Genomic DNA, 24,827 nt, shown 5'->3' on the forward strand with positions numbered 1-24,827 from the left:
ATGTGAGTCACTGCCCTCTCACTGTGGTAAAGCGATAACATACTCAAAAAGTAAACAAGGATTGACAGAAATTATGCTCTGTAAACCAAATATCTGTTCTTTTAGACATCTTGAAGGGAGAAGGGTTTTTTCTTTTCCTGTGACTCCCTTAACGATGGTCATCCTCATTTTTGTCTTTTAGGAAGGAAAAAAAAGGTAAGGGAGAGTATAGAAGGTACTGCCTGAAAGCTGGAGCTTTAAATCTTGCTCTATGAATGTCATCTCCCTGTTCAGACAAGATGTGCATGCAGCCCTGCACTCTAGTTCCTCCTCAGTAGTCATTGCCTAGTTTATCTATGGTTCCTGTATCAAAGAAGATAGAGGGTGATAAATGGTCATCTAGAGCTGACTCATGGTCAGCTTTGAAGCAGTTAGATGTAAGTAAAGTCAACAGGTTTCTAGAATGCATGTTTGCTTTTCTACCACTAATGATGTACTTCTGGTTTGGAAGCCTCTTTTACAATGACCAAAAATAAGGTGGGGATTCTGCTTAGAATCTGTGTTCCTAAAACCAGAATTTTGAGTCTTCTTGAATACCTATTTAGAAGTAAGTAATATGGATGGGGAAGGCAAAAAAGTAAAAGTAAGGAGTAATTAAGGCATTTTTAAATATCAGAGCTGTGTAAAACCACAAAGGGTATTGTTAAGTCCTGGTTGAATTTGTATTCCCATGATTTCCAGACTTTGTGACAAAATGGAGACTGAAACCTTATGAACATCCTCTCCTTTGACCTCCTAGTCCTATCAAACTTGAGGTTTTCTCTGCACAGTAATTTACATCATGAGAGTGCACTAAGCCACAGCTGCTGGGAGCCCTAACCACTCTGAAAGGAAATGGTCATTTTTTGTCATGGTTTGACAACAGGCTTTCAGAACTATAATGCTTCACTGTAATTCAAACATTCAATATAATGCCTACAAATTATGATTTTTGGATGCAGAATATATTTTGAAAATTACTGATTCCATTTCCAGCATGCTGAAGAAAATGGAGGAAATGGCATTTTCTGATGACAGCTCTAGTACCTACCCTGTGGAGCTGTATGAGGTAAGCAGCTCATATGTTTTCTGCCTTTTAATCCCCTCTGTGTCCATCCTCATACCTGAAAATATATCAAAAGCTGAATATTTGAACATTTATTTTCTTAGGAAAAAAATACAGGGAAAACACTGGGGTTTTTTTGTTTTGTTTTGTTTTGGTTTTTTTTTTAAGGTGAAAAATCTGATACTTAAGCTATTCTTGAAAGAGCAAAGAGAAAACAGATCCCTCTCAACACTGAAACAGCACCATTGCAGTCATCTGAAGAAGCCATCCACATTTCTTGGTGTGTCACTATTCCCTGGGAAATTTGACTGCCACAGTGAGCAGGGCTTAGAGTCTTGTGGTTCAGAAATCCAGACTACATTTCCTTTCATGACTGCTGGCCTAGGAGCAGCCATGAGGAATGATTTGGAGATAGGTCAGTATGCCCTCATCCAACCCTCTGATGCTGTCACCAGTCTCTAGCAGATGAGTGATGCATCGATCAGCGCGTGCCTTCTTACCTTGTGCATGCAAAGACATTGGGGTGGCACACTTCCTTTTTCTCTTGCACTTTGCACACCACATCTATCAAGAAAAAATGTAGATTAGGCAGCTCAAAGGTAAGAGAAGCTGTCTCAGCAACAGGGGAATGACTCACCAAGGAAATGACACAGGGAGAATTAAAAGTTTATCTCTTCAGAAGGATACAAGACATGTAACCATTCAGAAGCACTAGGTGTGGCAGCTTCTCTCTCTCTCTCTCTCTCTCTCTCTCTCTCATCCTGTATCCAGTCAAAACAGCAGCTCATGGCAAAAGTCCCAAATAATGTAATGCATTTAAAAAGTCCAAATGAGCATCTGTATCATGTGACTGCCTATCCTTCAACATAGGATGAATACCAAGTCTCAATATCAGGCAGGGATTTTGCTCAATATTAAACTTGAAATAACTGTACTGTAGGACTTGCAATTACTTGAATGGGTAGAGAAAGGATCCAGCTCAGGCTAGTGCAAGGCGGAGTATTTTTTTTCAGAAATGCCTATTAGGTCTGATTTATTCACATTACATTTTTGTCCACAAGGTGGAAAGATCATATGTATTCCAAGACACATCAGCAGCTAGAGCACAGGGGAAAGTGGATTCTGGAGTTTAGGGTAAGGCCAGTCTGCGTGCAATGCTTGGGATAACTGCTGATCTCTTTAGACTCTCTTATATCAGTTCTTTCTGAGTCTCTCAGGAGATGTTGCTTGTACTAGAACTAATATTTCAAGCATCAAGAGAGAAAAGCTGAAAAGAAGCAGAGGAAACCAGACAAGTGCATGCCACAACATGCTGAGTCACAGTTTAAAAATTCCATGATGGCCCTAGTAAATTCAGAACCACCAGCAGCAGGGGTTTTCCATGGATTCTCTGAAGAGAAGGGAAATAGAATCTTCTTTTGCGGCTATTGCCTGGGCATGCCTCAGAGCTGGGCCTTTCACAGGGTTGCTGAAAGTCATTTAATCCTTGTTTCCACCTGCTCCAGCACATCACATTTTGCAGCTCAGCGAGGCTCTATCTTTAGCCTCTCAGCAGTGGGACACTTTAGGCAGAAGAGGATTAAGCAGGCACACACAGATTTAAGTGCAGCCTGCAACTAGTCACAAATGTATTATCTACATAAACTGTCATTACTGGCACGAATATAAAACATAATTGTTGCATTGCACTATTTCTGATTAATTGATTTAAAGCATGAAGGAAGAGTGTGTCTACCTAAATAATAGTCATATTCATTGCAATAAAACTTCATTACACCATGTCTGTATAATTTAGCATTTTCTTAACCAAGGGGAACTGATCTTTATAAAGAAACCTGAGGGAAAACATGGCTGAAGAAAATGTGTCACACCAAACATTATTATTACCAAACAATGTCAAAGGGACATAAGCCTGACAAATCTAGTTGGCTAAATCAAAGTGTGGGCATTTAGTACTGATGTGGGTGTTGCTTATACAGATTTTACAGTATTAAATAATTTATCCCTAAAATCATAGTGTTTTATTTCATCAAATATTGTTGAACAATTTCTTTAACTTAGAAACAAGAATGACAGCAGGAACATAATTTACTCCCTTTTTTTTAGCTTAAAAACCTGAAGTGGTGTAAGGATTTAGAAATTATTTGCATGGATCCTCAAAAGCAGGTGGTTGTAATTTGAAAGACTTATTACTGTAACTAATCATATGCAAGCATCTTTGTTTTTGTAAAGATGAAGTTTCTCATATGTAATAGTCTCCTCCTTGGAAATGTTCTTCTTCTTTGGAAACTGAGCTATGTCCTCGCTCTGAACTTGGGTTTGGCAGAGTATTTCCCTGTACCTGGGATCTCTGCCAGAAAAATGTGAAGACATGGGGTGGGACAAGGGAAAGAATGGGCTAGCTTGAGGGAGAGGTTAGCAGCCTGTGGTCAAGGGTTACAGAAACTCAAAATATGAAATCTTCACTGAACCTGAGTTGAGAAAAATGAAGAATATTTGCAGGACAATTCTTCCAATCCATGAGTGTTCAGATGGAGATGAACTGAGCTGGACTCCTAATTTCTGCACAAAGGAGGACTCCACTGACTGTAGAGTCTTACATGTTTACAATGGTAGAAATTAAATTTTAATTTGGACTTATTGTTTCTTCTTTTTTTCTTCACACTTTCAGGGTGAAAATTAATTATTGTTTGGGTTGGCAGTTTTGAGATTAGATATTTTAGATAAGTTCAAGATTAATTTTTTTCTTTGTAAAGTTAAAATAAAATCCATGCAAACCAGACTGATTTTAAACAAGTGCTCTGTAAGAAGGAGGCAGCTTTTCCACATCTGAAGACAGATAAATTTAAAACAATATATGCACATCTATTTAAAAATTATAATTTATTAATATGAAGAGTGATAACTGGTTTTTAGGCAGTTATGACAAAAGGCAATTATATTTAACAATCAGAAAAGAGACAGAAATGAGGAAAACTACACAAAATTATTGTATAATTTTTTGTCCCTTCAAATAACTAACCCTTTGAGCAATAGGACTTCAACTTTTCTAACTTGCATTTGGTCCTCTTATGTTGGTAAATAACAAAACCTTTCATCCTCTGCTTATATTCATAATATATTAAAAAATATTATTGTAGCAGAGGCAAATTGTTAAATTGTGAACTGTAAGTTGTCCAAGAGAAACCACTTGGTTGGCTAAAATGCCTTTCTGCTTGTAAATCTAAAAAATTTTAAGGTAGCTGATTTGCTGTCCCAAATAAGTGCTCAGATCTGCACTCACTTGGAATTTGATTGTGCAGCTATCACTGTGGTGGATGGACTTAAGCTATGTAATTATATATTCACTTGTCCCCTGGCTACACATAAATGATCATGACACTTAGGAGAAGGATTTTAACTGAAATAAATCTTGCCTGTGGAGCAAGCAAGAATTGTATGCAGACATCACATTACCACATCATCTTTGCCTAGAGGAGTGGTGAGTGCAGGAAAACAGGGTGTGACTCCAACTGTTTGGCTTCTACATTCAAATGATGTTGCCCAGCCCTCATGATTCACTATGTGCGTGGTTCAGGCTTAATGTAACTTGAATTGTTGCTTGAAGCAGTGTGTTTTGTGTAGTAAGAGCTTCAGGGCAAGTACTGCAGAGTAAACTCTATCTAGAGCTGTCCTATCCCCTTGCACTGTTCAACTCTATCCACACCCTCTGCTGGAAGACTTGTCAGAATTGATTTATTAGTTGCTGCAATTGCTGGTGTGACAAAACAGCTCCTTCTACTCTACAGTGCAAATTTTGTTCCTCTGTAACAGGCAGTCACTATTTAGGGAAGTTCAGGGGGCTCTGGAGGTCTGGAAATGTGCTTAACAAGACATGGTTTTATCAGTCTGCATAAAGTTTCCTCATGTCACGTGTACTGCCAGTATAGATTCAGTCTCTTGAAAACTATATATCTGTGTTGTTGGCATAGTGATAATTTTCTTAATATATGATGACCTTGGTTAAGTCACAGATGTAGTGGATGACTCACAGAGTACTAACATTCTTCACATCCCTATAAAGACTTATTTTTCTAATGCTAAGACTTCCACCTAGTTCCTCATCAGTGTCTTTGTATGAGTTTCACAACTGAGCTAAAGCAGGAAACCTGTGTTGATGGGTATGAATTTCATAATTTCCCTGACATACCTCTGAGTATGAAGAGAGTGTGAGAGAGTCAATCTTTATTAATGGAAATGAGGACTCTTCTTTCTAGCTGTTTATGCTTCTTCCTTCTTCCTCTGATATATGTTGTTATTGATTTGAAAAGCAAAACCCAAATTCTCCTTTCAGATCCATCCATCAATCCTGCCCTCAAAAATGATTTTACTACATCAATTATCAAACAATAAAATGTACATCCTATACATTGATCATATTTATGAAATCTTCATAGGGAAGATATTGATGCTTTATACAGCAGAGAAAATGAACTTGGCTACCCATTAAAATCTTTCTCAAATTAAAACTTCTAAAATTGTGTGGAAAAATTAATTATGAAAATAGCAGCTATTGCCTACAATTAGACTGTAGAATAGTCTTCCAAACTGAATGTCCCCCACTAAATAAAAATAAAGAGCTATGGGCAGACAGCTTTGGATTAATTATTTGGTCATAATTCTTGAAACCTCAGAAGAAAGCAGAATAATTTATACATCAACCTCTATCCTGCTGGGAGCAAATGTTAAAGAGCTAGATTAGGACTTTGAAGCATGTTCTTGGGTATGTGCTTTTGAAAATTTTTTCTACTCAAGGAAGAACATCTAAAAAACTGATGAAATATAAATAATTTTTTTATTTGTTTGTTTATTTGAATATAGGATCTTTTCATACATTTGCTGTCTTGAAACTGCTCATAAAAATAATAAGGTCACTGAGAGAAGACTATAAGCAAGGAAATATTATCAAAATGTTATCATTTGACAGGTCAAAGCAAGCAGGTGAAGACCTCTGGGTTTGTGGCTCATAAAATTACATCATACTCTGAGATTAAATGAAAGAGAAATATATCTAAAATTATGTGCTACTTTTCAAGTTTTCAGTGAAATTACTGTATCTTATATTTACATTCATATAAATATGAATATATATATGCAGATGCATAAAAATATATGTGTATTATATATACATACATATATATATATACATACATACATATATATATATATATATATATATATATGGTGCATCTTTGTGCATACACATACCTGAAATAAGAATATAGAATTTAAAAACAAATCTATGAGGAAAATTCTGTCTGAAAATTTTATTTGAGGTTAATGGACTACTATTTTGATGTAACAGTGAAGAATATAGTATGTATAAATTATTAAGGCAAACTTTCTTATTGCTGCATTCAAGAAGACAGTTAATTACATATTCAGTTTATATCAAGGTTAATATAAGAAAACTACTGAACTGGAACCCATCAGAACATACACTCAGTGTTCCAAATTTACATCTACAAAACAATATATAACAAGATAACAAATTCTAATCCTTATTGTTTTCTTAAATTGCTGAACTTGGAATTCAAACCCTTTGTCAGCCAAAGCTGAATTTCAGAGAAGAACAGCAAGAATTACAGGATGTGTCATAGGATGATGTTTTTAATGAGTAATGGAGCATAGAGCACAAATCCCTCAGGTTTGCATTCACATCCTGTAAATGACATCAGAAGATTAGTAAGATATCAAATGTGTGGTATTTTCCAGCTGAACTTCCAACAGGTTCAGAACTTTTCCTGAAAACATAAAAAACACCGCCTCTTAGGATTAATTGTAGTTTGCCTTAAAATACAAATATGTGATGGAAAAATATCTTTGCTTTAAGTGTGAACTATATTATATCTGGAATTGTATTGAAAAGAACAAATGCACCACAGGTAATATTTTATTCAAAGCTCACACAGAATGCAATGGAAACTCAAATAATTATATTACAATTCTCAATATGCCCTGGGAGAGCATATTTATAAATATTTCTACTTTAACTGAAATATTCCAGTGTTGCAACATTCAAAGAACAAGCACAAAAATTAATTACGGCTTTAATCCATAGAATAGAACAAATCCATAAGTCTCATATATTTGAAACATTTTCAGTTCGTCATCAGCATTCCCCTTATGAAATTTTTTTTTTTTTTTTTTTTTTTTTTTTTTTGGATGCTGTCTCAATTTTTGATTTCTGGTTCTTCAACTGACAAAGTCAACAGCAAAAGCCATGTAGCTCAGAAAGGGATCCATGCATAATTTCAGTCACTTTAACTGAGTGCATATGTCATAAGCCTACAGTTATTTTAGAGAAATGGACAGTCTTAAATCTGTAATTCAAGTCTGGGGTGAACTGTCTATCATATTAGACTGACTGCAAAAAAAATTTAAGTTCTTAATTTAAATATTCCCTTTAGATACTCAAATCAAGGTTTTATAAATCTCAACACAACAATATAATTTACAGGAATGAAGGGACAAACTTTGTCTTGTACTTAATATTTCAGTGGTATAGCAGAAGTGCAAATGAACTCTCAATTCTGGTCCTTTCCAGCTTGCAATGAAAGGTCTTGTGGTACTGAAATACCTCACTTTTAGCTGAAGTTATTTGTCATTCACATCTTCACTTGCCCTGTCTAATGATCTTAGGGAGTTTATTTTTTTATTAGCAAAACCTTTGCCACTCTCCTTCAAATCTTCAATCAAGTACCAATAGCTTACATACACCAAAAACATGTACAGTTATCCACCAAAGAAGACAAATGATCATTTTAACATATTAAAGCAAACAAATAAGTACTTGTTTGACAAAACCACCCCAAAACCTTGCTGGAAACTAACACGTGATATGACAAGAGGTTTATTTTTCAAACCAGTCTCTTTTTTTTATTGCATATTCAAGTTATGGCACTTGATATCAAATTGCACACGCTGTCTAAAACACATAGTTCTGTGGGCTATAATGATCTGTCCCTGCTTTGGCCAGACTGAAGTAAACATCATACATGTGGTACTCATTTCACATAAATTTCAGTTTTTGATCGGTGGTTACTGTCACTCGTTCAAGATAACAAACAGAAAATTATGGGAGAGCAATGTGGTGCAAAGTAGCCTGGAAGTTATCCACAGAGCACGTCTTTTATATCTCAAGTTGTAATCCAGCTCACAAGAATGCCTTTCATGTATGAAGAAAGAGGTTATTATCCTATCAGTATACAATCTGTTAATAACAAACATCAGGGGAGAGCGATTCATTTGCCCTGACAGCTTTGTGAACAGGCTTAGAAACTGTTCTGAATAGTGAAATACATTAAGAAAAAGATGTTATTTATGGCAGAAGACAGGAAAGGGAGCTTTCCTTCTGGAATTTAGGAAAGTTCAGCCAGCCAAAACATAGAAAAAGATCCAAAATATATTTGCAAAATTAATGAAAGGCAGGCCTCCTTATTTTCACCTCAGATTTAAAGGTGAAAAGCCATGTCACTCAGTGACACATTTTTCAGGATACAATATTGAAAAGCTATAAATTTCATTCATAGAAAAAAAATGGGTAGATCTGACTTCTTATGAAAGCTGGTCCTTTTATTGGTCTGACCTCTGATTTAATTTTATTTCTACATTGTTAACCTGAATAAATAATTTCATTCAGCCTGCAATTGTGCACGTTTTGTTCTGTCTGCCCTTTCTTGAGAAACATTATGGAATAGAAGATGGAAGCAACTTGCTCATGTCTACATGGATGTGGAAGCACAGTCTGCTGATGTAATGAACCTTCAGACTTACTGTATTTGATTGCTGTGTTTGATACTAATTTGCATTTCTATTAAATTTATTTTCATATAAATTATATATATATATAGGCACACACTACTAATCTAAAATATATTTTTCTTACTGGCTCTCCTTCTCTCTGAATTTAACACGACATTGCCAAAAAAGTTAGTTACAGCTGATAAAAAAAGAAGTAAAAATGGAAAAAAAAGAAGGTTAAAAACATTTATGATCATCATTATTTTGTGGTAGCTTAAGATACAGTTGCACAAACATGGAGACATAAATAGACAATTCGGGAAATCAGATTTTCTAATTGGGTGTATTTCATAAATGGTAGAAGTGTAGACCAAGCTAAAGAATTCCTTCCTTTCTCTGCCTCCTCATGAGTACAAAATTTGAGAATAAAACCCAGGTTTTCTGTCACTCCAGTGCCTTCATTCCTTTTGTCTACAGTGAGCTGTCACCACGTGCAGGGGTGATGTGGTTCCAGCAGGACCTGGGCCAGCCACACGAGGCCTCTGAGCAAAAAAAATATTTTTTTGCTATGATGTAGTAAAACACATTTATAGTTCCTGCCCCCATTATTTGTATTTTAAACTCATATGCTATATTTCAAAGAAATAAAGTGAGAGATTTGAAGAAAAAACTTCATATGTAACAGTTTACTTTTCCATTTATTTAGGAAAGGTTAGTGTCTTTAGTATAAAAGATAATTCAGCAATCCAATTAAAGTATTATTGACTTGTTATGCCATTACACAGTGGAAAGATTGACTATGGGCTATTTTAATTAAAATTATTTATTCATGTCATGTTGTTGTTTGGGTGTTTTTTAAAATTAACTTGTCAGATGATGAAAAGGTGCTGAACTTGCAGGCAGAAGACAGTGTAAAAAAAACAGGCAAAAGAAGAAATCAGTATTCTGATTTGTTAAGAAGAAACATTTTCTGTAGGGATCCAACACTTCCTCTTTGTATACCTAACAGGGGCAATCCATGTAAGGTAACTCACTGAAAAAAAATCCAGCAAATTATATTGTAGGTTTTTTTGTGAAGAGCACAGACACCTGAAATTATAATAAAGTTAATTATTACTGGGTCTGGAATTCTAACTCATCTGTCAAATGATGAGCTTCTCCACTTTGTATTGCATGTCTTAACCTAGGTGAAAATCCCAGGTAAAGAATGTGTTATCTGTGAAGTTGTGGCCAAGCAGATATACACTAAATTACAGAGCCTGAACAAGCTGGGAAAAATCCATTTTGTATCTGTTGCCATCTGATAGATGGAGAGGGAGTAGATGAAATATTTAAAAATATTTTTTTCCCAATGGTATTTTTTATTATCAGTCTTGTATCTTCAGGATTAACAGTTCATTAATCATGGACACAAGGATACATTATGGTCCAAATTTATATCAGATCTCCCACACCACATGAAGTGAAATTCACATGTGCATTCAAAAATTCACATTTTCATTACCAACTGTTGTCTAAAAAACATTGTTATCCAAATCGCATTTGCAGTAAAGATTAAAGTTGCAAAGGTCTAAGGACCAAAAGGCCTTTGTCCACAGAGGTATTTTTAAGCTCAAGTGATTTATGATAATAGCAGTGCTTATTCTAGTGAGATTAAGAAAAACATTTATAGCAAAATAGCTGTAACAGATATTGTGATTCTGATGAGTAATAGATAAAAAATTTCTAGCATGGACTGAAATATTATCCACCAAATACTTTTGAAAATAGTAGAAATAAAAACTTTTCCTTTGCATGTTGGAATTGTTTCTCAAGAAATAAAGTTAGACTACAATTATTTTAATCAGAAATATTTTTTTGTCAATATCATCTACTAAATTAGTTATTTATACAGTATCAGCAGTACACAAAATGTTTGAGTTCTTCACCTTGTGGAATGAGTATGTAGTAAAGAATAACTTTTTAAGACAAGATAAAATATGTTGCCTAAATTAGCTTTCTATCTATCAAGAACTCTAGAGCTTATGTTGAGACAGTCCTTAAACAACAAACTGTCTTTAAAAGCTCTTAATATTTGCTGCTTTGCTTTTATTTCACAGCTTCAATATAACAAGCAATACTTCTGTGTTTCTGTCCATTGCAGCTGTTGTCTGTAGATGATCAGTAGACAGGCTTGACACTTGTACTAGAAACAAGTGACCAAATCAAGGCAATATAATGAAGCCGGATCACTAAACCTTTCCAAGAAGTCAAATCAGTTTTCTATTTTGAAGTGAAAAAGACATATGTTTTTAACTAGTATTGTAAGCATTAGAAAATATTGTGAATAGAATTTTCACAAGACCCTGGCACCAGTCAAGTCAACGAGGAAAAATCCACCAACTAAATTAAACATTTCTGGACTCTAATGCAACTTTCTTGAGATTCATATAACTATGAAACTGTCAATGAGGTGGCAGGTCTACATTTTCCTTTCTATGTACACATATTTATTTTACTGGCTCTAGGGGATTTGTGAGCCAGACTTCATTCAGCATGTTCCAAAGAGCTATGCACTGGCTTCCCTAATAGAGATATTATCATTGTTCCTATTTCCATTTGTATTTTTCCCTTATAATAAATTAATTCTTTAAACTGAAATATATCTCTGGGTTTTAGAGGTTTTTAGTTGGCTGGTTGTCACTGGTTTTGGTTTCAGTGTGTTTACAGGTATTATATTTTATAAGAACATATAGATGCAAGATCTCTCACAAGAGAGTTTATATCACATTATGTTTCCAGTTCAGTTCCCAATACAGAGAGCTGAGTCATGAATACATATCCAACAAAAACATAAACTTCCAAATATGTCAGAGATCAGCAGAAAGTACCAGGGTATTTCATACACACTGTCTTGATATCTTTAAGATGGTATTATGTTAAATCCCCTCAAAGGTGTCTTAAATTAGGGTTTTCCAAACAGCCTCAGGGTACAGGGAACTGTTGCCTGATATTTTAGTTTCTCCTACATATATTTGGCTTAACTTCAGAAGACCTTATTTTTCCCTTTAGAAGTCCCATGACCATAAATGTTAAAGGGTATTCTTTTGGTTTTTTAGTCTTACAATTACTAGCTAAAAATTCAAAACATCTTAAAATGAAATCACTTTTGGATTCCTGATTTGTGAGAAATGTCTGAAGTATTTGTAAGATAAGTGCACACTAAAACATATCACTTGTCAATGTAAAATTAAATAAATATTTTATATATTTTTATTTCTGATAATTTTGCCTAATGTCAGCTGTTGTTATTACTATTAATTACTATTACTATTACTATTACTATTACTATTATTATTATCATCATCATCATCATCACTATGATTATTTTACAATAGGAACTTCAGTATATCTTGAAAAAGTCTAGGCTGATCCTATAACAGATTATAAAGATGTGAAAGTTTAAAGCCTTTGTATATTTTAGAAATTATATACTAATACAAGTTGGTGAATTAAAAGTGTAGAGGAAGACAGGCATAGGGTAGTCCTCAGCCTCCCACACATTGCTTTGTCAGTGTGATCCATCAGGACCAATTCTGTGGCTCTTTCTTTGATTCTAAAATCATACCACTAATGCATCAGTTAAATTTTATCAAAGCATTTAAACCTTTCATATATTTTTATCATTGCATTGCAACATTTTCCTTCAGGCACTATACAATAACGTGCATGCAATACCTACCCTGAGGAAACTGCTATACATAATAGCAATTTTGTCTAATGTAGTTGTTTTTTCTTTTTTTTCTTTGTTTTGCTTTTAGTTTTTTTTTTTTGTTTGTTTGCTTTGTTTTTGTTTTTGTTTTTGTTTTTGATTTAAGCAACTTCTTTTGCCTCCACATTTAATAGAACTCCTAAGGATAGAAAAAAGTGACATTTAATTTTCTTGGCTTTGGCTACCACATTGTTGTGTCTACATAGGCATGCACTCATCTAGAGCTGCTCACACCCACACTTCCACCCACCCACAAAGCTAATCACAGTGTTTTAAAATAAAATAATTTCTTACTGCCTAACCACAGAGGCAATACTTCCAGCTTATTTGGTTCACCATGAATAAAATACATGGAATACTCCAGTAGGGAATTTTTTTGTTAAAGTTGACATTATTTAAAACCACAGTATTTAAGCTTCTGGTAATAGAGTTTTGTTGCCTTCATTGTGATTCTGTGGCAGTGTTAGCAGAATTTGAGTTCATTGAGTTCATAAGTCAAGATCATGAAGCACTGCAGACCAAATGTGCTAATCTGCTCTGGAATGTTGCCTCATCCCATCTGAAAAATCTGTATTTGTGTTGAAGACATAACAAACAGATTTTCTACTTTCAGACTCAAAGTATTTTAAATACTCAGCATGCTAGGGATCTCATTTATCATCTATACATTTAGATACTAAGTTTATGTATGTACAATTTTATATAGCATTTAGACACTTGAGATTTTCATCTTTTCCCTCTCCACTCAAGAATTCACAGAAATCAATCAGGTTTTTTTTTTATTATTATTTATTTTATTTTTATTTTATTTCCTTCCTGCAGGGCTACTGCTTTTGCTTTAAAACTGAGAATCAGAGTATATGAGCTAAAGCCAAACCCCACAGTTGGAGTGCTTTTAAGACCTGGAACAAGTTAAGATGTATGTTTTATAATTTATGAAAGAGGCAAAGAATGACAGACAAAGAAAGGCCAGGATAAAGAGAGGATAAAGAGAAACTGCCTTTATGTAATTATGATGTAAGTATGTAGTTACAAACTGAGAGGTCTTTGCAGAGATTGTGTGATATTTGCCATTCCCACAAAAGAGGAAAAGATAGCATTTTAACAATGTTTAGAGAAGCTGAGATATTTTTCATTAAATAAAAATTCTTGCTGTTCACCCCTTTCATTAATACCTCTAATAAACCATTTTCAACAATGATATTTGTCTATAATCTTTAGCAGCTTTCATTAGTAATATTGCTGGGTTATATATATTAATATAGGAGCATATACAAACATATTTCTGTTTAGATTCTGTTGAAAGCTGATTGTAAAACCTTTTGCAGCTTTTGAGTTCAAGGAATCTAAAATAAGAAAAATGCAATTTTAATTCCACCTGCTTAGGCATATACATCCTGACCAGTTTTGGATTTCATGCCTGTCACTGCCAAGGATTAATAGTGAGCAATTTTTTTCTTTATATTTAATTCATATCAATATAACTGAATTACTGCAGCTCCTCCTTTGGGGTCACACCAGGGAAGAGCTGAGGGGGACAGTCCCTACCTTCTACCTGCAGGACAGGCTTCTTTTGATGCAGCCCAGGATACAGTTAGCTTTCTATGCTGTAAATGCACTTTGCTGCATCATGTGCAGCTTTTTATCCCCCAACACCCCCAAGGCCTTCTTCTCAGGGCTGTTCATCATTCCTCTCATCACCCAGTCTGTGTCCATGTTTGGGATTGCTCTGACCCAGGTGCAGAACCTTGCACTTGGCTGTATTGAACTTCATGAGGTTCCCACAGGTCACTGTCTCAAGTCTCTGGATGCCATCCCTTCACTCCAGCAAGTCAACTGCACCACACAGCTGTGTCATCAGTGCTGAGGATGCACATGATACCACTGTCCATGCCACTGACAAAAGGTGTTGAAATGTGCCAGTGCCGATAGCAACCCCTGAGGAATGGTCCTTGTCACTGTGTTCCACCTGGACATCAAATTATTGATCACAACTCTGGCTACAACCACACAGCCAATTTCTTATCCACTGTGCAGTCTACCTGTCAAATCCATTCCAAAATCCATTTTGGAGAGAAGAATGTTGTGCAGTAAATTGTCAAATGTTTTACACAAGTTCAGGTAGATGATACCATTCCTTTACCCACCAACTTTATACCTGTTTTAGAAGACCACCAAATTGTCAGGTATGATGTGCCCTTAGTGAAGCCATACTTGGTGTCACAAATTGCCTCCTTATTTTCCATGTGCATTTGCATAGTTCCCAGGAGGATCTGATTTGTGATCTTGTTGAGCATCAAGGTGAGACTGATCAGCCTGTAGTTTGCTGGATCTTCCTTTTTCTACCTTTTTAAAAATGGGGTTTATGTTTTCTGTTTTCCAGTCAGTGGGAACTTCACCAGTCTGCAATTACTTTTTTAACATGATATACAGTGGATTAGCAACTTAAGGTAATGGTTCCCTCAGGATCTTCAATTGTGTTTCATCAGATCCCAGGGACTTGTGCACATTCAGGTTCTTTAGATAATCTTGAACAGTATTTTCTTCTATGCTGTGCAAACATTTATTTTCATAGTCCCCGTCATTGAATTATATATTCTTTTTTCTTTATGTTTTTCAGTCCTATGGGAAAGGAACTATTAATATCAAAAAGTGGGGTTAGATTTTTAGGTATAAGAATGGAAATAAAAATCTTAGATAGTTCCTTTTTGATTCTTAGAAGAGTTTTTATTCTGTTTTTTACTTTTCCCTCCCTAATTTGTAATTAATTATTTCACTTTGGGTCTTGGGCAAAATTTTTAGTTGCTCTTGGGAAACTGAAAATTTGTTGGTGCTGTTAAATGCTCTTTTTGGAGAAGAAAAAGCATTTTTCTAGTGCTTCACCAGCCTTTGCATCCTTTCAGTTCCTGATGTTTGCCTATGGCTTTGTTGGCCCTACCTTGGGCTTCCCCCTGGGGGCTCCCCTGACAGGGGAAACCCTCCTGGAGCAGTTCTGTGTCAGGGAACGGAGATGCACAGGGCTTTTTTGGTCTTCAGTTTCTTGTTTTATTGTTATCTTATCAAAACTTCAGCACGCTGCCTGCTCCAGAACTTGCATGCAGGAAGACAGCACAAAAATGTCTAACAAGGCCTTTTAAGCCTAATCAAAAACTATGTTGCCCAATTTAGAAGTGATACCTAGATGATTTTCCCTTCTAACCCAATAACTGACCCCTAAAGACCCACAATGAGGATGAGGATTTTTCTACCTAATTACAAGATATTACCTAAACCCATGAAGAAGAAGGAAGAGGAAGGAAGAGGAAGGAACATGAGACAACACCCTATACCCTCCATCTTGTTCCCATCTACAACACACTAAAAATCTCAAAACCTAAATTTCTTACCCAACTGACATACTATACTACTCTCTATAATCTATTTCACACTTTTGTGGTCTCTAGTTGATTTTGAGGCTTAGGAGGCCTTCTCCATGAATGAGGGTCAAAGTCAGTGCTTCCCTGGGAGTCAGAATCCCTCAGGGCAGACAGAGAAATATTCCCCTTGCCCTGGGTTTCCACAGTGGCCATGATATTTTCAGTATTCTGGAGCTTAAAATTTACTCTTAACTCACATGGACAGTTTATCTTTTTGAAATGAAATAAAACCCTCAGGTAGTATTCATTATTTTTTTGGAGATTAGTACCAGAAATCCTCCCCATAAAACAATTATGATTAGGATGAAGACTTTGAAAGTTATGATAATATTGCATCTGATGTGGAAGTAGTAATATTGTAATACCCTTTCTTCACTGAGTTTTTAAGTTTATGTGAACTACTTCTTTAACAGGCCTGATTAGCTCAGAGGAAGACATGAAAAGGGATATAAAAGATGGAGACAGAGGGAATCCACGCCAGCACTGCTGGGGAGAGAGGACACAGTGTCTATCAAAAAATGCTCCCTTGCTGTTTGGGAAGCATATGAGTAAACAGAACAGCAGTCATAAAACTCATGGGAAAGAAAATAAAATGTTTGAAACTCCAGCACTTGTCAGTGTGAGATCCATTGATTCCAGCAGAGGTGTGGGATACAGTGGTTAGGAAGTGAGAAGCACGGAGCCATACACTGTGCTAGGAAAAATCATAACTACGGAAGAACCACAAATTCAATGCCATTATTGTGGTTCTTCATTACTTAAGGACTCATCCTACTTCCAATCAAAAAAAAAAAAAAATGCAAGAAATAAAACAAGAAAAGCTGTAGAAAATATTTTGCATCCATTGTGCAATTGTATTGTAGTGCTAGATTTTAAAACTTACCATGCAATTATTTTTCTAAGGTGTTTTTATTTTGATGTTATAGTCTTTATTCACTATGAAGCCACGAAATTGCCACTCTTTAATAATCTGATTTCAGTACAGGCATTAATTTGAAATTTTCTGTAAAATTTTAGTAAGGAATCCAATCTTTTCTGGACTAAGACTAAGAAAAATGCCATATCTAATAAAAGGAAAAGCAGATGAGGATTTATGGCATAGAATACTTACTATTCTTTTCAGTCTTTTTTGAGTAGACTATTTAGACAGAATCAAAATGCATTTTCTTTACAAAAGAGTTTTTTGATGTCCTTAAAAAAATCTTTCTAACTAATCTTTCTAATCTTGACTTTCTAACAAGATTTTAAGATGAGATTTCACAAATTTTCTGGTGATGGTACACCTTATGCTGAAAAGATAAAATCTCTGACAGCAATAATCCTTAGTGTCTAAAATCTAATGTAGAAACTCTGAAGTGATAATTTTAGCATAATTTAGATCTCAAACAAAATGTCTTAAAACTGGAATTTCCTAGCTTTACCTAATGAAAGTTTTTGGTTTTGACAAGGGAATTGTGTTCAGTTGTGAATCTGGCCCCAAGCAGAGAAAGAAGTTTTATTGTATTCATTGTCTCTGTATCGTACTGATGCATTAATATCAATATAACTGTCTAACTTGCCATTTTATTTGGTTCCATAGCAAATGACAAGTAGTTTTCAGCATTTGAATGAGGTTTTCAACACCAGACATTTTGTCTGAAGATATGTTAGAAATTATCATACAGGTGTAAAACAGTAAGGCGCCTTCTGGCATTCACTGTTAAATGTACAGTTATATAATTTACCTTTAAGAATTTATTTTTTAAATTATGTTATGGCATAGCAATAAAATAAGATGCTGAAATTCAGTTGTATGTGCATTGAGAACAACTTTACAAAGAGAGTTTCTGAATTTCCATGCTTCACATTTCAGATACATTTTTATCTCTTGTCGGATGTTAAATATCAAAAGAGAAAGGAATGGGTGGTTTTTTTAGATTTTTTTTTTTGCTATAGTGAATAACTTGGGACATTTCTCTGCAAAGTTTAAGGAAAAGACTGATATCAGCAAGATTCTCATCTTAAAATGGTGAAGAAAAATTTAAAATGAAGTGCTAATCCAATAGAGGACTTTTTCCAATACATCATCAAATATATTTTCTGAGATTATGAACATTTTGCATATAAATTCACAAAGACATGTGAACATCAGTGTATGTCCACACATGTCCACATGTGAAAAACCCAAAAAGACCCCTAATAAATCCTTTTGTACGTTGTTAAATTGGCAAGTGTCCTGATTATGCTATGGATATTCTAATAATGTTGTCTTTGGTTTGATATCTCCTACTCTGCAAGAGAGCTCAACTCCGATGAACATGTCAATCTCTGTAGTGAATGGCTAGACAAACCTAGACAAAAGGTTTCTAGAATATGCAAAACTATAATAAATATATTTACAGAACAGTGGTTCCATCACTATATGAATTAAAATATTTTTGCCTTCCAGTTTACCAATCCAGCATCTTTGTACCACTTCTGCTTAAAGTGTAGTGCCTCTAAGGATGAAAGACTTAGGTGTTGACCACATTTAAGTGCTTTGTAAATATCTGACTTTACCCTTCAAACACCTTCACAATACTGCCTATGCTAGGACACACATGTTTACACCTGTATTATCACCTTGCAAAAGAATGTAACAGGTTATTTTTTGTTTTTAATATTTCTGCATCTACATTTACAAAATAGAATTCCAGAGTTTATACAAATGTCTTCAACCCACCCATATAAAAATTTGAATTAAAGTGGGTAGAGATCCAGTCAGGTTATTTACAAAATATTGAGCTCGTGAGATGTGCACAGATCAAACACTTTTCTTATCTTACACAATCAACAGAGACAACAAGAAATGAAAAAAAATTAAAATTCTAATATGCTTCCAAATCATAGTCCTCCAGTTATCAAATGTGACATTACCTGTACAGTAATTAACATTCTTAATTTATTCACAACTGTTCAAGATTTGCAAATAGGACTAATGTCTGACTAAAAGTGGAACCCCAGAGGCAAAATGAAATAATGAGAGAGTAAGAAAAAAATAATAGGTGTACATAAAAATGCTCAAAACCTTCTAGATAATATGCATGACATGTTCTAGTAGGAGATTAGAGTTCAGTGTTCTCACTGTTTTCTCCAGACAGTGCTAATTTGTTTCCAATTAGTAGAAAATGTTCTGCAACTGTCTTACTGGACTAAAGTGGTCACAGGGATATTGTCTCTGCTTGTAATTTTGCCACAGAAATATGTTGTCTTTTTTGCTACCTAGTTCTGAAAAGTGATGCCTGTTCACTTTTCTGCTTGCTATGTATTCAGCTTTTTTTTTTTTTTTTAATAGGATATAATTTGTGAGAACACACATTAATTTAGACATCCTCTCAACCAGATTAGATGTCACTAGAGAAGAGAGGATTTGTAGTTGCTCTGGTAGAAATAATGGAGTAATTTAAACTGATTATAATACTTAATCCACTTGCAACAGTCTGCAAGTATCATGCATAGGATACTGAGAAAAGATTAATGGATTAATAAACTGTTCTTGTGGTTGTTGTTTTTGTTTTATTGTAGTTTTTTTTCCCAAGCTGTTGCTAATGTCCTAATATTTACCAGGAAAATGGTTCTGCACTGTTTTAGCAGGTAATTGTTCCCTTATGGATCTAATCTTTGTGATGCCTTTGCAGTGACGTGTGAGTCACCCTCAGTACTGTTTCAAAAATAATGGACTTCTACTTTGAGATTAAACCATTGCTTGACTTTCCAAATAAAAGTTGATATGATAATTTTTTCTCTTTCCCTTTTGCTAAATACAGTTAAAGGATCAGGAAGTTGAAGAAATGGTAACATCTCAAAGAGAAGTCAGTTCAAGAAAAATAGCAAAGAGAAGATCCCTCTCTGCATGCAACTCCCGAGCCCTCCTGCACAAAAAAAAAAATCTCTTCAGTAAGGCAAAAGGCCCCTAACTAGAGAGGTGCATGGAGAAACTCCTAAATCAAGAACCTGGTTCAACTGGGCAGGAAATTCATTACCAACAAACTGTGAAATCAAGTAGGTAACATAAGGGCCAAATGTCAGAGACTAGAAAATGTAGGACCACACAAAGAATAATTATAAAGTTGAGAGCTGTGAATGTATAAGGAAAGAGGCAAAGACTAAATGTCTCGCCACTTCATGCAAAATGACAAGTGATGGTATTTTTCATTATGTGGCAAAATGGTAAAGTCATGATAATTATCTTCATAATCAAAGCTCCGTATTATTACCTTTTGATTTTAAAAAGTACTAGTTTCCCTACTTTATTCTTTTCACTGGGAGATGGCATTAGATTTTACTTTTTCATAGTTACAGAGCTTATTACTTCTTCCATAATTGTTAGTCCAATGTTGCCCTGCGTTGTCAAAAATGCTTCAGCCAAATGAAATAGAAACTTCTAGCCTCTATTAAGGCTTGGCTTGAGTTGTTTGATGAAGTTATTTGAAATTCTTCTGTCTTTCTCAAATCTTCTGTTTTTCTCAAATTTAAAACAGTTTATTTAAGGGTAAAACCTATATTAATACCTCAGATCATTGCAAGCAGATTCCTCCAAAGTTTTGCTGTGTATAATCATTACAATTAATTGAAAATAAGTTTATTCACAAACTCCCTGATCATTTCTAGTTAGCATATTACCCTCAGAGATATAATATACTGTTCCTGCAGACACATAAATAATATATAAATTATTTTTCAACTTGGTGTGCTTACAGCTATAGGCCAAATAAAGAAAAGTAATTTATGTTAGCCGCCAGCATCAGTTTACATTTTTACAGTTGTTTAGAGAACTGACAAAAATATCATATCTGAAAATCAGTCTTTTTATCAGATTCTGTGCTCATTGGTTTTGTTTCTGTGTCTTCATTTTCCAACTCTTGCTACCACCAGGCACAGCAGGAAATTCAGCTGAAGTCAAAAGACTAAGCAAATAAACAAAGCAGCTGCTTTAGAATGCTTCAAACAGGGCCAAGTTCTGAGTTACAGGGCTAGCTAAAATAAGGAAAGAAAAAACAAACCAGGAAAAAAATGCTTTATATCTTTCCTATCATAAAGGACATTTCATTCAGGTTTTAATAATTCCATTCTTTTGTGAAATGAAGGAAGTGTGAAGGCAGATTGCACATGGAAGACCAAGGGTTTACCTGCATCTGGATTTGGGTGCACACGTGTGGTTCCTATTTGGCTCAGAAGAGGCCTGAGGCCACAGTTTTGCCCTGAGTGATTTGTGACAGATGGTGAATAACAAATAAACTTGCTAAGCAGAGATCAAGGGCTTTGGGTAAGCATCTCAGATTCTTGCCTGGGAATAGGCAAGAGCTTTGCCACAACTTGTATTTCAGCAACATTTACCTGTCAGTAAACCTTACACAAACACAGAAAGCACCAGGATGAGAGAAATACATTAAATAAATGTGGCCACAGATGCTCAACGTTTGTTGCTTCTGACTGCTGATCATTGTCACCTTCTTTAACAAGACATGTAGCCTCATCTGACACATGGGCAGGGTAGAAAAGAGAGACAGCTGACAGTTCATGCATTTTACCAGTTGACTAACCCAATGAACAAAGGAAAGGCTATGCTGAGAAAGCCCTTCATCATGCCATCACCCAAGGATGACATTATCAATCTATTGTACTGTGCCAAGATGCTTCATGAAAGGAGTTTACAATAAAACAAATGTGGTTTGGAAATGAGAACCTATTAAAAGTAGTAAGTGCATTATCTGTTTTTGAGCCTGGTTTTAGGCAGAGGCTGCTAAACCAGAGGGATTGTTTTAGAGAGAAATGTTTTTTATAAACATTGACTACAAACAGTTACACAGATTTGTGAGAAAATGCTTTTTAGTGCAAGTTTGATGCAAACACATGAATCAACATCCTAGTTAATGTTCCACTGGACTTTATTTGACTAAAATATCACTAATTCAGTAAAAGAGCAGTTTGGTAGTTTGAAATTTAATGTTCTCATGTTAGCTCCAAGAAAGGTAGTGCTGAATTGATGTTACCAATTTTGTACTGTAGCTACAGTATTAGTTTTGACACTGTCTGCATGCAGGTGGTTTATAATGCAAAATATTGATCTGGAGGATTCTTTCTCCCCCCCTGCCTTCAGCTGTATATTAACTTCTAGCCTTGATCTTAAACGTTAAGATGGATGTTCAGTATTATTACCCAGCAGAAAAGGTAGAAAATCAATTTTGTCTCCTCGTGCTTTATTCCCTCATCTTCCAGTGCTTGAGCAGTGGGGTTGTAACAAATGTCGGCATAAAATAATTTATTAGCTGATGTTGTGACAACTTCTGTCAGATGAATATATTACTATAGGTACATTGATGCTCCTAAAATCAGCTTTCTGGTTAATACAAGAAAAGAGTATAGCAAGCAATCAACTATTTTTAATGGAGCAATACCTTCATAAAGCACTGCATTGCAGAAGGAGAGTAGTAAGATCTAGCTAAGAAAAACCTAAGTGTAAATAATGTAATTTTCAAGACTGCTGCTTATAGATAATAGTTGCTCATTATAGTTTAGGGGTTTCAAAGTTGACCTGTACACATAAAAGAGAAAACTTTCAAAAATTAGGACTCTGTTTTCAAAAATTAAATCAAACAGAGGAATGATTGCCATATTTACTAGCCTTGTACTAAGTAACCAGAAAAAGCTTTCATTAATCTTTGTTTTGAATTCTGGGTATAGGTAATTTTCTATTAAAATGTATTGATGAGTCCTCTAAATTTCATTTTGTGACATCTTTGTCTTACTTGTTTTGCTTTGAGACTGGGAAATAAAAACCTGCCTTCCCCACCCTGCTTTTAGGGCAGTACTCAGCCATAGACAAGGATTTGTGCCACTACAGCCTAGTCTTTCCTAACCTTTTAAATCACATTAATCCTCTGCTACCCTGTCATCATAACTCAGTTTGTTAAAGGCAGGCCTCACTCAGCCCTTTATTAGCCCAGTACATCTTTTCTATGTTTCAGTATTTTCCACAGATGTAATGTAGATTAGAATCTGAGTGAAATCTTCACCACTGAAAAGAACATTGAACTCCCAGACTTTCCTCATGTTGATGGACTCTGCTCAGGCACAAGAATTCCTTGTACAATACTGTCTACATGATAGAGATAAAATTGTAACAGAACAAGTTATCAAGCTGCACTAGGAAAAATTATGCAATTAACTTGTTCTTTTAAGATGCTACTATGCGGACTGCTGACATACCAAAACATCTGAGATTGGGTCGTTATGTTCTTCTGATCTGCCTTAAAATGATACGTTAAGGAGTACTTCTGTTGAAAAGTACAGAATCTTATACCTATTTAAAATTACTGAATGTCTCTGTAAATGACTTCATAGAATTAAATCCTCATTGGATTAGTCTTTAGATATTTTATGAGATGATTTTAAAATGATTTTAAGACGCCTCCTATCTTTCTTAACCTTCAAATAGAACCCAAACTACTTCTGACAGATACAATATTTCTATTTAAAACTCAAGCCAAAAATCGTCTGAAAAGATTAAACACTCGAGAATGTAAAATAAATGCTATACATTTATTTTTATGCTTCTTTACTTTTTTTTAGCATTTGAGGTTAGTAAATTGAGAATTGAAAGAGATTTTTGTTTTTCAGGGAGTTGAGATATTAGAGGCAAATGATAGCAAAATCAATGTTAACATACAATGATCTGAAATAATGATATGAAAATTATGATCTTAAATTTCTTGACACATTGCTATGGATTTGTTTTCATTTGGGTTTTTTTTCTTTTTTTTTATGATTCATCTTGTATTTAAAGAGGTCAGACTCTCATTTCCTGCTTATAGTCAACATATATTTATGTTTTTCAAAAACACAGACATATCAACATGCAATGTTAAATATAACTTTCAAAAGCAATACCTTAGATGATTATAGGTCTGTATAAAATGTAGGCCTATTTTTTTATCTTCTAAGGACTTTAATAAATCATAAAATTTGAAAGCCTGTATGATTTTATTTAACAAGAAATTACATTACTTCAGTGTTTGATAAGTCAAGATAAACTTAATAGACAATTTTACAGAAATAAAAAAATTAATTATGATTTTTAGTATATTTCACATCAATTAATAGAAACCAAGGTCAAAAATATAAATTTATGAGAAGTTGCTTTTTTTCCCTACTATGAGAATAAGACATTTTTCTTATTTTATTTATTTTTAATTTTAAAGCAATTAATTTTTGATTCTATCAAGCTATTCTGAATAACATACACTTTAACAGTAATTCTGTTAGCAGTTGTTAAACTGTGGGGAGATGAACCCTTTATTGAATTGTCTGCATATTGTAAGCCAGCTAAGCATTCATTTCTGTACCCCAAGATACAAAATGTGTGCCCTTTTCTTTAAGAAATAAACCCCAGAAGATTTAAGAGCATAGAGTAGATTACTTCAGTGCATGGAAATAAATACAACATAATAAACCCACTCATTTTAATGATGTTTACATATGCAACAGCATATCTATGAAAATTATTAAGATGCAAGCTGTAAATATAGAGACAGGCACAGAAGTCAATTGAAATCTTCATTGAAGGTAATTTTGTACCTGGGAAAATAGTAATTTTGCTGTGCAGCAAATTCTGTGTTTTTGGTGAATTGTGCTGATGATCTGGTGAGGCTGACACCTTGCTCTTCTCATGTGTCTGGTGTGTTCCATTAGTTACCTATGCACAATGAATAGTGAATTTAGTGGCTTTCTATTCCTGCATCTTTTTTAAGGAATGAACTGAAAACTTTGACTGTAA

The 24,827-nt window shown here is 34.6% G+C and overlaps 1 long non-coding RNA gene across 2 annotated transcripts in view; it reads left to right on the forward strand.

The window, feature by feature from the left end:
- The window catches only part of LOC110477271 (uncharacterized), a 62,053-nt gene that overhangs the window by 9,800 nt on the left and 27,426 nt on the right, over positions 1-24,827 (forward strand). For both annotated transcript variants that reach the window (XR_013340149.1, XR_002466564.2), the window contains exon 2: positions 1,015-1,087. This is a non-coding gene — a long non-coding RNA (uncharacterized LOC110477271). The remainder of the gene's footprint in view (positions 1-1,014; positions 1,088-24,827) is intronic.

This window comes from Lonchura striata, chromosome 6 (genome assembly GCF_046129695.1).
Source record: "Lonchura striata isolate bLonStr1 chromosome 6, bLonStr1.mat, whole genome shotgun sequence".
NCBI classification, from domain to species: domain Eukaryota; kingdom Metazoa; phylum Chordata; class Aves; order Passeriformes; family Estrildidae; genus Lonchura; species Lonchura striata.